At 42.2% G+C, this 18,478-nt stretch overlaps 1 protein-coding gene across 3 annotated transcripts in view; it reads right to left on the bottom strand.

The window, feature by feature from the left end:
- Positions 1-5,878, bottom strand: part of L3MBTL4 (L3MBTL histone methyl-lysine binding protein 4) — a 484,756-nt gene extending 478,878 nt beyond the window's left edge. The window contains exon 1 of one of the 3 annotated variants that reach the window (XM_058438625.1): positions 5,810-5,878. The gene's annotated coding sequence lies outside the window, so the exon portion shown is untranslated. Of the gene's footprint in view, positions 1-4,969; positions 5,114-5,765 lie in introns of those variants that run through there. The other 2 variants (XM_032152774.2, XM_058438624.1) reach the window with 2 other exon arrangements.
- Positions 5,879-18,478: the final 12,600 nt, after the last annotated feature.

An 18,478-nucleotide genomic window follows, 5' to 3' on the forward strand; every position in this document is an offset into this window, starting at 1 on the left:
TTCCCTTATTACCTCCCTTTAGATATCCAAATTGTTGGCCCTGGATTTAGACCTTAACCCCACTTGCCACACAGCACCAAGTGAGTGTACCAGGTGTAACCAGATTAGAAAATCAAAGCCAGGAGTCAGACAGCTGCTCTTGTACGAACTGGGCTTTGATTGGCATCAGCACCAGCCTACATCCATTCATACAGGCCTGGAATTGTGGCTGTAATCTGGTCCTTGATTTTTATCTAGAAATAAATCATCATAACAATAATAATGACCAAATACCATTTTTTATATGTTGTCACTCCAGGAAGTACTTAAAAAAGAAGGAACGATGAAAATTAAGCAATGGCTCATAATTACAGAACCATTGACCCTTCAGGAACTTGGAAGGTCCCAATGTCAGGATCAGTGCTGGGGCTCTATGCTGCAGGGGAAAATGAGATAAAAATGGCCCATTCGGCACATCCAATAATGTACACCATCTGATCAGGACTGAAAAGCTACCACGGAGGCTCTTGACGGCACACTCTAAGACTGTATGTGTTTGGGTGCGTGTGCCCATGTACAGACAGACTGGGAGTTCAAATTCAGGAGGGCTGTTAGGCCTAGGGCCTAAGCAGAATAGCAAAACCCACCATCACAGAAAAGGGGAAAAGCCCATATTTGCTAAGCTCCAAAAGCATCTGCCCAGCACAGTGCTGAGTGCCTGACACACACCACAACTAAACCAAGTTTATGCCTCAAAAATAACCTATTTCCCCTAGGGCTGACACTGGGGAAATGATCCAAGCAAAGTTACCAGGTACACTTCTCCTTAGTCTTCCCCATCTCGAAAATTCACTCCACTTCTCATGCTAGAGATCAAAGGAGTAATCCTGGATTCTTCCAATTCGCCTACCCTCTAACCCATCAGCAATTCTATAAATTACACCTCCAAATTACTCAAGTCCCTCCACTTCTACCCACCTCCATGGCCCACTCCCCGGCCCACGGTCACCTCCCTGACTCCCACCTGGATACCTGCAGTGGCATCCTAACCAGTCTAAATAAGCTGCATAGTTCTTAACGAGGCCTTCCAGAGGCCTCCAGCCATCTCCCACCCAGGCCCTGCCCTCCTGCCTCAGGGCCATCTCTCCTTCCTCCAGGGCACCAAGCTTTTTCCCCACAAACCGCCTCAGAGGCTTCTCTCTGCCTGAACTCCCTTTTGCTTCCATTCCCCACCTGGCTGGCAGCTACTCATCCTCAGACACCTTTTCTCGCCCACAAATCTGCATTAGGCACTCATGTGGGTCTTTTTCAGTGTTACTTAAAGTTTGTACTTACATATGTTTGGCTGATTAGTTGCTATCTGTCCCTTACTGGACTACAAGCTCCATGAAGGCAGGTAACATGTCTACATAGTCACCCCCATACACACAGTGGACACCCAACAAAAACGCCTCACCCCTAAGTTCCTTAATTCACACACACACACACACACACACACACACACAGGACTGGAGCAATGCTGATTTAATCTAAAAAGCTCCTGTCATGATAATCTTAAAAGCTATCAGAATAGCTTACATACCAAAATACCGGGTGTAAAAGTGTTACACTCTCTATCTGTCCCTCTAGTTAAATACATTCTCTCTGGCTAGTTACAGTGAAAAGAAATGAGATGCATGCACTGCTGTTCATCTCCTGCAGTCCCCACCTGATACTTTTCAAACAATTTATTAATCAATTATTAATTGTGGCAGCGACCACACTTTTATCATTTCACATCCATCTTCAGGAGGGATACATAAGCATTGTCAGAGCTTGCCTGATTACTTCCAGCCTCATTAAGAGAATGTTTCCCATATGAGCTCAGATCAACACAAAATGAAGAAGGTTCACCAGGTGACACTGAGCAGGGCCCCCGCTACTGCGACGTCATCCCCAAAAGGGACACATAGGTCAAGGGAACAGAGCTGTGACAACTCTGATGGGCTCAGAGTTAAGGTTTCACTTTTCCATTGCTACTGTGGAAAAAATCGTTTGTATTTGCAAAATAAAATATGGATAAATTATCCTAAGGCACTATCCTTTAAAAAATTAATGCAAATGCTTAAACAAAAGATTATATGTGTATGAGTGAACTGAAGAGCTTCATTTCCCCCAAGCATCTTCTAATTTCATCGTTCTGCTTTATTTTGCTTAAGATGCCGATATTTATGCTGCTTGCTGTTATTCACTGTAGTAAATAGTGCATTTTTTTAATGGACCTAAATAGTTTTCTTCAATTGCAGGTATGTTCCTATAATAAACTATCCTCAAAATATTTTTGCCAATGCTACAAGATGGAAATGTTTTGTAAAGTGTAAAATGCTATTCAAATGAAAGGAGGACATCTGTATTCCTCAAACAGAAAGCAAAACACTTACCCACAGCTTGCACTGATGTGTTACCACTGAGATCACCTCTTTCTAGCCAAGTTCAACTACATCTTCTAAGAGCCTATTTTTTGTTAACAACTGACAAGACTTACCACACTGTTCCCTCCCTTCCCTCTCTTACTTCTCCACTGGCTTCCCTGTGACTGAGACACCTGGTTTTCCTCCCCACCAGACCACTTCTTAGTTTCTTTCACTGACTCCTTTCCTGGGCATGGACCATGGTCATGGAACTGTTCTTTTCTCTCAGTGCTAGTTTAGTGACCCTAACACATGCCTTTTAGGATCACCCCCATAGTCACTGAGTATTTCCTAAGTGGCTTTCCCCTGACCCAACATCGGAGTTTCTCTCTCCAGTGAAAAGCCATTTCAGGGTTTTCAGTGGTTTTCAATTCAATGCTTTTCTGTTGTTTAAGGATAAGCCAAATGACATGTTTAGTTTTTCACAATGCAAAACCATTTTGCTTTCACCAAAATATATTTTCTATAATATATTAATACATGATATGAGCATTACTAAAATAATATTTTAGTAGAGTAATTTGATAAGTACATTGTTTTAACCTTTCTTTTCAGTTAGGGTACATGTGCAGGTTGGTTACACAGGTAAACTTGTTTCCTGGGGGTTTGTTGTACAGATTATTTCATCACCCAGGTATTAAGCCTAGTATCCATTAGTTATTCTTCCTGATCCTCTCCCTCCTCCCACCCTTCGATAGGCCCCAGTGTGTGGTGTTCCCCTTTATGTGTCCATGTGTGCTCATCATTTAGTTCCCACTTGTAAGTGAGAACATGCTGTATTTGGTTTTCTCAATCCAGTGTTGTATAAATGGAATTTATCCTTTCCACCCTGCCTCCAGCCCACCAAACCTATCTCTCCTGCTCACTCCCCCACTTCACTAGCAGCAGCATTCTTTCTTAATTATAATAATTAACTGAAAGAATGAACACTTATCTAATGGCGATTTTCAAACCCTCCTTCAGCTCTCTGGAGAACAGAAACCTTAACCCACTTGAAGGAGTGATGGGGGGAGGAGGGATTGAGGCTTCTGCTTCCTTGGTCAGACTGGGTGCTGGTGCTTCCTACACAACCTCCTGGAAGTGGCTTTCAGGTTGGCCTTTTCTTCATAGGAAGAACTCGAGGGCTTTCCATCTGTAAATCTTCCTTCACAGTCAGCCTGATCTCCCTCACTGCTGCTTTTATCACCTCCTGCCTCTGCTCAGCAGTTGTCTGCTCACATATGGATTCGATCCTACGAGTATTTGTTGAGCATGCACTTACCCACGTGTCAAGTCCCATGCCGAGCAAAGGAGGCTTATTACCACCAAAAAGGAGTAAGAAGTGTAGTTTAAGATATAAACCACACAGGTACTGCAATGAAGTTATACAGATGTTACAGAGAACCTAAGATTCTTATGAGAACTTTAAAATATGCAAGCTTACTTCTCTTTAAAGTGAAAGTTAAGTGAGTTTCCATCTCTACAAAAAAAAAAATTAGAAAATTAGCCAGGCGTGGTGGTGCACAGCTACCCTCCCAGTCAATAGGCTGAGGCAGGATCCTTTGAGCCCAGGAGGCCAAGGCTGCAGTGAGCCATGATGGTACCACTGCACTTCAGCCTGGGTGACAGAGTGAGACCCTATCTCTAAAAAATAAAAATAAAATTTTTAAAAAGTGAAAGTGAACACAGTTCCTTCACTTTCGTTACCTCTGTCTTCACCAGATCACCTTCCCACCAATACCCTTTCTTTGGAAACTGAGTGAGAGCACACTGCAGAGGTTAACCAAGCTTAACATTTCTTGTGACCCCAATATTGTGCAGCAAAGTGCTAAGTGATTCTGCAGTCAAGGGTTACATGCAATACATCCTCAATGTTGCCTCACATCTAAGAGCATAATTAATAGCAGTTTTATGTTCATCTTCCTTCCTACTCAACCATTACACACCAAGTCAGTGTAGTCGAATCCAATCCCTTTGGATACTCCAAGAAAAAACCTCTCTCCTCTTTCAACCATTTCTCCTAATTCTGTAGTAACATAAGGAATAACTGAAGTTGTCCGTTTTAGCATCTTTCGAAGAGCTAAATGCATTCCAAGTTTTTAATATTACCAAGCACCAAAAACAACTCTACTGTACCCACCACCTGTTTGTCACCTTAATCTTTTTAGGTGGAAGAGATTAGAAAACCGAAGAGCCACACTACACTTATTTCAGCCAAGGACTGAAACTGGAGCTTGCCACAAGCATCTTCTAGAACAGCTTCAACAGAGGCATCCAGGAGATGGGCCACTAGCAAGTCATAGTGGAGTCCTAACAAGCGTGAAGTGAAAGCGAGTCTTCAGCATGGGAACCACCAAGTGGGTCGTGGTGACCAGCTGCTTCCTCTGACTGTTAAGTACAGCAGTCTCAACAGTAACAATGACCAGGCCTTCCCTTTATTTAGTTCCACCTCGGGGCATTGGCGCATTAAGAATGTCCCTCTAAAGGCATATGTAAAATAAAGGACACTTCGCACTTTAACCAGTGACTAAAGGAGATCAAAGGCAGGGAACAATACCCACCCGGAGTTTGCGACCTCGCGAAAACGCTCTCACTAATCCCGCAGGTAACTGCGGCGCTGGCCCAGGTGTGCCCAGCTCGAGTCGCGTCCACTAGGACCAAGCGGGCCCAAGAAGGACCGGAGAGCAGGTGAGGGCGACTGTGGCCGGTGCGCCCCCCGCAGTTCCAGGCGGTGGCAGAAGTCTGGGAGCTGCCGTCCCAGGCTGGCCGGGCGCCCCCCCGCCCTGCGCGCACTCCCTGGGCTCCCGCTCCCGAGGCTGGGCAGAACTCGCAGAGGAAGACAAGGGCAGAAAGCGGTGGAGGGATGCAGCACTCGCCCGTCCGGGCACAAGACACTTGTCAGCTGAGGGGGACACGCGGGCAGACGGGGGCCGTTAGCCCCAGAGGAAACAAAAGCCAAATGCCCACCGCCGGGCGCTTGGTGGCCGGAGGACTGCCTGGGGGCCCTCGGGAGTCCCGTCCCGTCCCGCTCCCCCGGCCCCCGGCTGCGCCGGCTCTAGGGCGCCCAGGTAGCCGCGCCTGGCACCCCGACCCTGCCCTCGCAGCTGATCGAGGCGCGGGGCTCTGCGGCGGCCGCGCCCGTCCAAAGTAGGCGACAAGTGAGGCAGCGCCTCTCGCGGGGAGCCCGGCGCGCGCCCCGGCGGCGAAAGAGAAAGAGAAAGAGCCTGGGCCGGGACTGGGGCTATCCCCAACCGCCACCGCCCCCACCGGCCCGGCCCTCGCCGTGGGAGTCGTGCAGGCCCCTCTACCTGCCCGGGGATGGGGCCACCCCGCGCGGCGGCGGCCGTGGGCACTCACGCGGGCTCGCGACCATCCCACGCGGGCGGCGGCGTCCTTCTTACCCCCAGCGGAGCGGCGCCTGCCCGCAACGCCGACCGGGCTACAGGCGAGGGGCGAGTTGGAGCGCGAGGTTCCGCCAGCCCAGGCTGCGGCGCCGCTGCCCGGCGGTGCCCGGCGGGAGGGGCGCGAGGGTGCACGCGCGGGGTGGGGGCGCGGGAGCCGCCCCCTGCCCGCCCCGCGCGCATGCTCCCGCCGCACCTGCCTCGCTCCGGGTTCCACTCCCCGGGGAGCCGGGTGGCGCTGGGCCCGCCGAGGTCGGGGCTTTCCCATGGGAGGGAGGTGGCTGCGGCTGGATTTTCAGATGCGTCCTTCTCTGTATTCGTTCCCTGGGAAGGATTCCCCCAAATCTTGGCTACTTCCTGCCTGCCAGCTTGCTCCCTGGCAGCGATGTCCCAGTAGCTCACCCATGCTTCATCCCAGCTCTTGGAGTTCACCGTCTGAAGGCTCTCTCCTCCGGATCCCTCTCGGTCCTGCTGCTCGCTCCGATTTTGCAACCTCCCCCATTCTCCTTTCCTGCTCTTGACTTTGCTACTCACGCGTACCCGAATAACATTTCCAAATAAAAGAATACTCTTTCCAAGTGGCAAGCAGTGTTTACTGACCCTGTTCTAACTGCTTAGAATTGAGCAGGAAACAGGAGCTGGGCAGATCCTGCCCTCATGGAACTTATGGCCTTACTGGCTAACTTTGGCCTTTCTCAAAGCATTGTCTCCCGGTTTGGGAGGACTGTACTAAATCATTTATTTTGGCTTACAAATAAAGGTAGCTGGTAATTGAAGACTATATGTTGTGACTTTTGAATGAAATGTTCTTTCATAGGATACCTTGTGTATAAACCCTAGTATGCAAATAACGACTAGTAGGTACAAAATAAGTATTAGTTTGTTGCTTTCAGCAGGAAATTGAATAATTTAGCAGGATTAACAATGATACCATCCAAAATGATCTTTTTGGTTTGTCGTGGGCTACCATAAACTGAGAATGAAAACTTGCTTTTTAGGTGAGACTGGGCATTGTAGAAACATAATTTCGTGTCCTTACTGAACAGAGAAATATAAAGCCCTTTGCTAATGAAGTTTTTAAACTAGGAACAATGATCATAGAAATTTGTAAGTGCAAACACACGATTTGTGTTCTGTGCTCTAGTCAGTTAAGAAAAATATATTAGCCAAGTATGGCGGCTCACATCTGTAATCCTAGCACTCTGGGAAGTGGAAGAGGGCGGATCACTTGAGGTCAGGAGTTTGAGACCAGCCTGGCCAACGTGGTGAAACCCTGTCTCTACTAAAAATACAAAATTAGCCTGGTGTGGTGGCGGGCGCCTGTAATCTCAACTACTCAGGAGGCTGAGACACTAGAATCGCTTGAACCTAGGAGGCAGAGGCTCTAGTGAGCTGAGATAGTACCACTGCACTCCAGCCTGGGCAACAGAGCGAAACTCCATCTCAAAAAAAAAAAAAGAAAAAAAAAGAAGAAGAAAAAAAAAGAAAAAGAAACACCAAAAGGAAAAGATATTAGAGACAAAGAGAAAAAGAAATAAGTAGAAGACCTCAGTAGCGAGAGGAAAACATTTGAAACACAGTTCCAGCCCATTTTAACATTGTGCTAAGGACTTACAGCGTTGCATTTCTGTGACAATGGGCATACCTGCAGGTACCACCTTTGGTTGGATACTTGCTCACCAGATTGGATGAAATTAGAACGGGACTCAGCAGGTGACAGTTCCACCTCCCTGCTACTCACAGGAACACAGATACCATTTTTGGTGAAGGACACAGTGTTTCAATTATTGCAGTGTATCCCCAGTCCATCCCAGAGGTATTTATTTATCACTGGAGATTCTAGGTATTAGTAATAGAGATATCAAAATGTCCTCAGCACAGAAAGAGTTAAGTGCACTTCTGGTTCCACGAGCCCTTCAGAAAAGTGAATATTGATGTTTTAATAAATGAAATCGAAGAAGAAAGCTGATTGAAATCCAAATAAAGTGAATTTACATCAGCTTATCTCCACTTCTTGGGGGGAAACAATTGTTTTTATAACATGTTTATTGATTATATTTGGTTTAAGTTTATGAAAGCAGAAACACTGTTTTCAGGGGCTGGGTTTAAATAAGGAAAAGGATACACCAATGAAACAGGTTGAAACAGGCAGGAAACCTCATCTACAGCTACTTAAATGTAAGTGCATAGGTGCATAGTGCTGAAAACATATGATTCTGTTCAGAGAAGCTGACATCTGTCTTAAACTACACTGTTACTCAAATTTTATGGAAATATAAGCAGGAATGCATTAGTACACTTCTTACAAAATTTTTGAAAAGCTGTTGTAGTAAATCCCTTTTATTTGAACAGCTGCAGATTAAAATGAAATAGCCATATTGTTGATTTTTATAACTTTACCAATGATCCATCATGAGCAAAGGGGTTTATAACATTGGTAGTTACTAGGCATTTTACTTTTATAATTCAGTTGAATCCAACCAACTCTAAATGAAAAGTTGGCCAGATAGACAAGGATGGTTTATTGTTAGGATAGAAATTTCTGATGGCATGATACAGAGAACCCCTTTCTGGAGGTTATCAAAACCTAACAGGCACAGCAGTCCTATAATGTGTCCATCTATTGTCAATGAAAATGAAACCTTCCACCTTCTAAGATAGTGACTGGTTTTATTCAAGGAACTCCCCACTTTAAAAATTTTGCTAAACTTGTTTACATTTTTCTGGCTGGTTGTGTATGTTTCTTTTCTGTACTTTTCTTTTTTGAGACAGGATCTTGCTCTGTCACCGAGGCTAGAGTGCAGTGGTATGATCATGGCTCACTGTAGCCCCCACCTCCCAAGCTCAACTGATCCTCCCACCTCAGCCTCCAGAGAAGCTGGGACCACAGGCATGTGCCACCACTTCTGGCTAATTTTTTAAATTTTTTGTAGAGATGGAGGTTTCACTATATTGCCTAGGCTGGTCTCAAATTGCTGGGGTCAAGCAATCCTCCCCGCTTAACCTCCCAAAGTGCTGGCATTACTGTCATGAGCCACAAGGCCTGGCCTATATTTCTTTTCTAAGTAGGATTAAATTACATTGCTTTATTATTTGATCAATAGCAGGATTGGCTCTTGGTAGCAATGTGGGTTTTTTCTGTGTTTTTTTGAGACAAGGTCTCGCTCTGTCACACAGGCTGGAGTGCAGTGGTTCCACCACAGCTCACTGCAGCCTTGACCTCTGGGCTCAGGTGATCCTCCTGCCTCAGCCTCCTGGGTAGCTGGGACCACAGGTGTGCAGCACTATGCCTGGCTAATTTTTAAATTATTTTTAGAGATGGGGTTTAATATGTTTTTAAGACTTGAGATTGTTTCTTAGCATATATTTTGAATATGACCATTTGGGAGAATTTAACACAGAGTGAATTCCTTTATATGCTTTGGTATAACTGAGGAGAAGTTATCTTAACAGAATTCTATACTTGCTTGGACAAGCAAATTTTCCACAGCAACCAAAAATATTTCATTAATCACTATCTTCAACACCTATTATCATCAAGTTTATTTTCATATTAATGCCACTGTTAACAATTTTCTATGTTACAGTTGTGTCTTCCTACATGGCTGGTCCAATATTAAGCTTCCTTTAATGGATTGAGGTATAAATAATTGCATGGCATACTATTTAGATGTAAATATTGGTTCAGAAAGAAGTGTAAATTATATTGAATAATTAAAAATAATTTTATTTATTTATTTACTTTGGTAGACATAGAGTCTTACTGTTTTGCCCAGGCTGGTCTTGAAATCCTGGCCTCAAGCCACCCAAAGTATTGAGATTACAGACATGAGCCAACATGCCCAGTCTAAAACCAATTTTAAATAAATGATATCATAAAGCTTTATAAATAAGATAATATGCACATTATGCTATTTTGAACAAATGACTTAAAATCTATACAGAAATCTACTTACTTGTATATTTGTGCTTTCTTTTAGTTGAACAAAGTTATCAAAAAGTATCTTAAAAATACTGCCTTCAGGTCTACTTCCTTGAATTTTTAAAAATCCAACATAGACATAATTTTTCTGATGACGCTTAGAGTCTGTATAAACTGAACAAGATAAGAATCCTCTTGTTAATAAAAAAAAAAAAAGCTTCACTTCCCACTACAACCAATACCGAATAAACTAATGGCATTTAAAGAAAGGCATGAAAACTCCAGAAGGAAAGATAGCAGTCTCTTTAAACCTATTTTCATAGTTATTGATGGTACAACCATGCTATCTCAAAGTGAAAGATCTAGAAGAAGAAAACCTGAAAATTTGATGATGGGAATTCTTGAATAGCAATATGGCCCCATTAACTGTAGCTAGACATAAATTCTCTTAAAAATAGCAGGTGGTATAATACAGACGTTACCTCGGAAATATTACCAGTCTGGTTCCAGACCACCACGATAAAATAAATATAGCATGAAGTAAGTCACACAAATTTTTTGTTTCCCAATATGTATAAAAGTGGAGTTTATACTATAGTCTATTAAGTATGCAATAGCATTGTGTCTAAAAATGTACATATCTTTATTTTAAAATACTTTATTGCTAAAAAAAATGCTAAGGATCATCTGAGCCTTCAGCAAGTCATAATCTCTTTGCCCACAGAAAGTCTTGTCTTGATGTTGATGGCTGCTGACTGATCAAGTTGGTGCTTGCAGAAGACTGGGGTGGCTGTGGCAATTTCTGAAAATAAGACAACAATGAAGTTTACTGCACCAATTGACTCTTCCTTTCACAAAAGATTTGTCTGCTGTACATGATGCTGTTTGATAGCAATTTACCCAAAGTAAAACTTCTTTCAAAATTGGAGTTAATCCTCTCAATGCCTGCCAATGATTTATGAGCTACATTTATATAATATTCTAAATCATTTGTTTTCATTTCAATGTTCACAGCAACTTCACCAGGAGTAGATTCCATCTCAAGAAACCATTTTCTTTATTTATTCTTAAGAAGGTGCTCTTCATCCACTCAAGTTTTGTTTTTGTTTATTTTTTGAGGCAGGGTCTTGCTCTGTTGCCCAGGCTGGAATGCAGTGCCACAAACACAGCTCACTGCAGCCTCGACCTCCTGGACTCAAGCAATCCTCCCACATCAGCATCCTGAGCCTGCTGAGTAGCTGGAACTACAGGCAAATGCCACCACGCCCATTTTTTTTATTTTTATTATTTATTTATTTTTTTTTTTTAAGTAGAAATGAGTTCTCAAACTCTTGGACTCAAGCGATCCTTCCGCCTCTGCCTCCCAAAGTGCTAAGATTACAAGCGTGAGCCACAATGCCTGACCAATTCAAGTTTCGTCATGAAATAGCAACAATTCAGTCACATCTTCTGGCTCCACTTCTAATTCTAGTTTTCTTGCTATTTCCACCATATCAGTAGTGACTTCCTCCACTGAAGCCTTGAATACCTCAAGTCATCCATGAGGATTGGAATTAAGTTCTTCCAAACTCCTGTTAGTGTTGATATTTTGACCTCCTCTCAAATTCATCCACGAGAGTTAGAATAAACTTCTTTCAAACTCCTGTTAGTGTTAATATTTTGACCTCCTCCCATGAATCACAAATGTTCCTAATGGCACCAAAAATGACAAATCCTTTCCAGAAGGTTTTCAATTTACTTTGCCCAGATTCATCAGAAGAATCACTATCTATGGCAGCTATAACCTTAGGAAATATATTTCTTATATAAATAAACAGACTCAAAAGTCAAAATTACTCTTTGACTTATGGACTGCAGAATGAATGTTGTGTTTGCAGGCATGAAAACAACATTCATCTATTTGTATATCTCCATACAGCTATTTGGTGACAAGGTGCATTGTTAATAAGCAGTAATATTTTGAAAGGAATTTTTTTTCTGAGCAATCAGTTTCAACAATGAACTTAAAATATTCACTAAACCATGCTGTAAACAGAAGTGCTGTCATCCAAGCTTGGTGTCACATTTACAGAGAACAGGCAGAGTTGATTTAGCATAATCCTTAGAGGCCCCAGGATTTTTCCAAATGGTAAGTGAACATTGGCTTCAACTTAAAGTCACCAGCTGCATTAGCCCTTAACAAGAAAGTCAGCCTGTCCTTTGAAGTTTGAAGCCAGGCATTGACTTCTCCTCTCCAGCTATGACAGTTCTAGATGGCATGTCTTCTAATAGAAGGCTGTTTCTTCTACATGGAAAATCTGTGGTTTGCTGTAGCCACTTTCATTAATGATCTCAGCTAGATCATCTGAATAACCTGCTGCAGCTTCTGCATCAGCACTTGCTGTTTCACCTTGCACTTTTATGTTATGGAGACAGCTTCTTTCCTTAAACCTCATGACCCAACCTCTGCTAGCTCCAAACTTTTCTTCTGCAGCTTCCCCACCTCTCTCAGCCTTCATAGAATTGAAGAGAGCTAGGGCCTTACTCTGGGTTAGGTTTTGGCTAAAGGGAATGTTGTGGCTGGTTTGATCTTCTATCCAGACCACTCAAACTTTCTCCGTATCAGCAATAAGACTGTTTTGCTTTCTTGACAGTCACATGTTTACTGGAGTGGCATTTTAATATCCTTCAAAACCTTTTTCTTTGTATTCACAACTTGGGTAATTGGCAAGAGACGCCTAGCTTTCTTTCTATTTCAGCTCTCAACATGCCTTCCTCAATAAGCTTAATCCTTTCTAGTTTTTTATTTAAACTGACAGACACAGGACTTTTCTTTTCACTTGAACGCTTAGAGATCATTGCAGGATTACCAACTGGCCTAATTTCTGTATTGTTGTGTCTCAGGGAGTAGGGAGGTCCAAGGAGAAGGAGAGAGGTGGGGGAAATGGCTGGTCAGGGGAGCAGTCAGAACACACACAACATTTATTGATTAAGTTTGTCATTTTGTGTGGGCTTGATTCCTGGAACCCCCAAACAATTACAACTGTAATATCAAAGATCACTGGTTACAGATCATCCTAAAAGATATAATACTAATAATAAAGTTTGAAATGTTACCAAAATGTGACACAGAGATAGGAAGTGAGCACCTGCTTTTGGAAAAATGGTGCTCATAGATTTGCTTGATCCAGGATTGCTACAAACCTTCATTTGTAAAAAATGCAGTATCTGCATAGCACAGTACAGTGAAATGCAATAAAATGGGGTGCACCTGTATATACCGTGCACGCCAGGAGTCAGGAAAGGTGGCTGCTATTTCTATCTCTGTCCTTGAGCCATCACGGAAAGAAACCAGCTGGCTCCACAGGATGTGTCTCAGGACATAGCACTTACTTTAGGGATCACCAAGTTCAGGGTGTAGGTTTAATTCTCAGCATTGTAGGTCCAGAAATGTAACTTTGTTAATGCTCCAAAAAGGGATCAGTCTAAGGAAATGAGCTGAAAACAAGAAGCCTAATTATACTGACAGACGTAAATGCCCAGAAGATAAGTGTTTTCTGGTCAGCACATTCCCACCAGCATAGTGTACAAAAGAAGCAAATTATGTTAAAAGATTTCCAAGTGACCATGAAATCAGAACAAGGAGAGCTGGCTGCTCTTAATGGGTAGTGTCAACAAGGAACAACTTGTCTGGTACAACGGTTATAAAGGGATGTCTCCAGCCAAGAGACTCAAGGGCTGTGTCAGCTGAATATTACACTATTCATGGAGCTCCAGTGTTCTTTTGCATTCTAAGCTTTCGATATTCCCTAGTCACCAACTTGATTGGATTGAGGTGTTTTTTTTAAACTCCATCAGCAATATCAAACCATCTCTTGGAGAGAGCTACTTCTGCAGAATGATAAGCTCTCTTATGTTTTATTTTTGGCTCTCTCAGAGGATGGCTTTTTCTTTACTTTTTCTTGAACCAACCTCAAAAATCCAAAAGCATCTGACTGTCATTGCTTATGTACTAATTGCCTAAATCCAAACTTGTTCAAATTATTTTCATTTAAAATGTTCCCCTTTTTATTAAAGCTTTAATCAAAGTGAAAAAGACTTGTATTTTTGCTTAGTATGTTACCTTAATACCTCATATTTCATCAAAAAATACTGTCCAATTTTTTCAGACTGAATATGCATTTGTTCTTTTTCATTTTGATGCCCAAAATGCAAATTCTTATAAAACTCATTTCTAATTTTAGAAATGTGAGTTGATCTAAAACTGCTAACATGACATTTCCACGAGAAAGTAAAAAGACTTTATCCATCTTCATAAAGATATAAGTTGCATGTTTCTCTAGATATTCAGATTACCCATACACAGTGAGAGTACTGCATTATACACTTGTATTGAACTTAAATACTTTAGATTCCCCTATTTCTGGATTGAATACAACTAATTATTTTATATTATTGAGCTATTAATATTACCCTGAAAATAGGGTATATTATATTACATACATAAATATATACAGTCATGCACTGCATAATGATGTTTCGGTCGATGACAAACTGTGCATAGGACAGTGGCCCCAGAAGATTATAATGGAGCTGAGAATTGCTTATTTCTAGTGACTTTGTAGCCATAATGTAGCATACAATGAATTACTCAAGTGTTTGTAGTGCTGGTGTAAACAAATGTACTGCACTGCCAGTTGTATATAACACATACAAATCATGTACGGTACATAATACTTGACAATAATAATACACAAATATGTTACTGGTTTATGTATTTAGTATACTATACCTTTTATTGTTTTAGAGCACACTTTTACTTATTTAAAAAAAAGAGTTAACTGTAAAATAGCCTCAGGCAGCTCCTTCAGGAGGGATTCCAGAAGGAGGCATTGTTATCCTAGGAGATGACAGCTCTATGCATGTTATTGCCCCTGAAGACCTTCCAGTGGGACAAGATGTGGAAGTGTAAGACAGTGATGTTGGTGACCCTGATCCTGTGTCACAATGGTGACCCTAGTGTGTGTGTTTTTGTCTTTGTTTTCACAAAAACATTTAAAAAGTTAAAAAAAAGAAAAAAGAGGACCAGGAATCACACTTCTAATCCTAGCACTTTGGGAAATGAGGCCAAGCAGGGAAGATCACTTGCGAGAGGATCCCTTGAGGCCAGGAGTTCGAGACCAGCCTGGCCAACATAAGACCTTGTATCTACCAAAAATAAAAATAAAAATTACTTGGGTGTGGTGACGCACGCCTATAGTCCCAGCTACTCAGGAGGCTGAGGCAGGAGGATCACTTGAGCCCAGGAGTTTGAGGCTGCAGTGAGCCAGGATTGCACCACTGTACTCCAGCCTGGGCAACAGAGCAAGACCCTGTCTCCCAAAAAAATAAAAAATTAAATTAAATTAAATTTTTAAAAGAGTTTAAATAGAGAAAAGATTACAGAATAAGGATATAAAGAAATAAAATGTTTTTGTACAGCTGTACAAAGTGTGTTTCAAGCTGTTATAACAAAAGAGTCAAAAAGTTATAAAAACTGTTTATAAAGTAAAAAAGTTATAGTAAGCTAAAGTTAATTTATTATTAAAGAAAGAAAAATTTTTTTTATAAATTAGTGTAGCCTAAATATACAGTGTTTATAAATTAGTGTAGCCTAAGCGTAGTGTTTATAAAGTCCCCGGTGGCAAACAGGAAGGTCCATTCACTCACTGCCCACTCACTGGCTCACGCAGAGCAACTTCCAGTCCTATAGATCCATACACTGTAAGTGCCCTATACGGGGGTACCATTTTTAATCTTTCATACTGTATTTTTACTGTAGTTTTTCTATGTTTAGATACACAGATATTTGCCATTGTTTTCCAACTGCCTACAGTTATCAGTACAATCACATGCTGTACAGGTTTGTAGCCTAGGAGCAATAGGCCACACCATATAGCCTAGGTGTGCAGAAGGCTCTACCATCTGGGATTGTGTATGTATAATCTGTGATGTTTGCACCAGGACCGAATTGCCTAAGGACCCGTCATTAATGGATGTATAACTGTCTTGTGTTATAATAAGAAATATATTTGTCTTTGGTTTCTGTCACAGAGCATCTAAAGCTCTCAGAATCTCTGGAGTGATACGAGTGTCATTTTGTATTCATAAGGAGACACCCCCTCCCCCCACCTCCCCAAAACTCCTGCACTCAGGACTCTCCTGGACCTCATCCTCTGTATCTCTCCATCTAGCGGTTCATTTGTATCCTTTACAATTAATGGGTAAATGTAATTAAAGTGGCTTCGTGAGTTCTGTTAGCCATTCTAGCTAATTACGGGAGCCTGAGGAAGGGGTCATGGGAGCCCCTGATTTATACTCACTAGGTCAGAAGTATGGAGGCCTGGGACTTGCGACTAGCTTCTGAGTGGAGGGCGGTCTTATGGGACTGAACTTTTAAGCTGTGGGGTTTGCACCAACTCCATGGAGTTAATGCCAGAATCGAATTGTTGAACATCCAGTTGATATGAGAGGAATCAGAGAATTGGTTGTTGGTGTTGGAAAACACCCCAGCTGTAATATCCCAGAATGGAACAAAACTCACCAATTTAATCTACTTGAGCCAACAACATAAAATATAAGAGTAAGAAAGTTGTTCTTAGCTTTTCAACCTTGTATTTCAGCACTAAACTGCTGAGCTCCTTAAGATCTGCTTAAGAAACCTCTGTTGATATTTCTGAGATTCCCATTGTCACCCAAAAGACCACCAGGATGGCTAGATAGTAGAAAGGAGTACTTGAAAGTTGAGATTGGTTTGCAAGCTGGGAAGAGAAAGTTTCCGCCCTGGAAGGTGGTCTCTCTCCCAAGAGGAGAAGGACAAGTTGGATTTTATGCCTCACAGGGCTGGTGTCATACAGATTTAGCAGGTTTAGGGGAAGCTATGCATATTTGTGAGAGTAGCCATACACATGTGCAATGGATAAACATATATGTAACATACACCCCATGTTCATTTTGGGGCAGAGTTTTAGTATTAAAATGAGGTGGAAAAAGGTAAACTAGAAGACACAAAGACCATTTGTGTGCAGCCTCTATACACTGGCTGAAACTGGTGTGAGGTCTGTAATCGTTTCTCAGAAAAGTATGTGGTAAGGCCAGTCCTCTGTTCCATCAGAGTTGTGGCGAGCTGTAGATCAGCCTGATGGCTCATATTGTTAGGGAGTTTATAAGAGTGTGATTTTTCTTATAGTCGTAAGAATTTAGAAATTGGCCAGGCCAGCTGGGCATTTATTCAACCTTAGGGCCCATCTTAGTTGATAAGGGCCTCCCAGATCACACCTTACTCTGTCTAAACAGAAAAAAAAAAAAAAAAAAAACCCACATGTCTTTGTAAGTATGGTGGATCAATGTAATTAATGGTCTCAGTTAGTGATCTCCCTCTTCCATACCCCTTTGCATTTCTTCCCATCACGAGGCAGGAATCAGGGAGGTCCTTATATCTTACTTTGGCCAGTAGAAAGGGCAAAGTGATGGCATGCCAGTTCCCAGCTTAGGCTCTCAAGGCCTTATTTATTCCTATTTATGCCATGATTCTATGTGATCACCAGAAGAATAAGCTTGCCTGCTGGGGAATGGGATGCAGCCAGTTGTTCCATTTAAGGCCCTAGTATGAGAGATCACATAGTACTCAGCCAGCCCACCAGCTGACCATCTGTGGTCAGCATAAATGAAGGAGCCCAGAGAGATCAGCTGAGCTGGCTCAGATCTGCAGAACCATCCAGCCAATCTAAATACTCCTGGGAAATAATAGATTATAGTGTTAAATCTCCAAGTGTTTTAAGTGTTTTTTAATGCAGTAATATTTAGGTGAGACAATAGGTTTATTGATTATTACATTAAAATAACATTATTTTAATGGGTTGTCTTTTCATACAGCCATATTTAGGAGAGACAATACGTTTATTTATTATTACATTAAAATAATGTTGTTTCTAGCCAAGCGCAGCGGCTCACACCTGGAATCCCAGCACTTTGGGAGACCAAGGTGGGAGGATCCTTTGAGCCCAGGAGTTTGAGACCAGACTGGGCAACACAACACAACCTCATCTCTACATAAATAAAATAAACTTTAAAATAACATTATTTCTTTTCTCCTGGAGTAAAATGAGTAACAAACTAGGTGCTTTGCTCCCCTAAAACTCGAATGTTGCGTAAGTTCAGCATTTGTGATTTCAGGGACAAAGTCACAAGAAGCAAATGCAGCTATGTTTTATACAAATGTGAGACAGTATACAGTGTTGGCCCATTAATGTTTCTCTTATGTTCTCCCTAACTAGCCATACTCTCCTTCCTATTAATTCTCCCCACTCAGTTTACACAGATATGCAAGTGTTTTCCACCCTGACTGACAGCAACAGAAGCGGTCCTTTGACTTTGTTTCTGTCTTCCCTATTCCTCCTTTAATTACCAGAACCCTATAGAAATCTATCTATATTGGACACTTATGCTTTAACTCCCTGCAGTCTGACATCTGCTCCCTGCACTCTACTGAAACAGGTCTCTGAAAGGTCATAAATGGCCCTTGAATTGTCCAAATTTATTTTATTTATTTTTGAGGTAGGATCTCACTGTGTCACCCAGGCTGCAGTACAGTGGCAGGATCCTAGCTCACTGCAGCCTTGAACTCCTGGGTTCAGGCGTCCCTTCCACCTCAGACTCCCAAATAGCTGAGAGTGCAGGCTCGAGACACCACTGCCAGCTAATTTTTGTATTTTCAGTAGACATGGGGA

This window comes from Hylobates moloch, unplaced genomic scaffold (assembly GCF_009828535.3).
Source record: "Hylobates moloch isolate HMO894 unplaced genomic scaffold, HMol_V3 SCAFFOLD_5, whole genome shotgun sequence".
NCBI lineage: Eukaryota > Metazoa > Chordata > Mammalia > Primates > Hylobatidae > Hylobates > Hylobates moloch.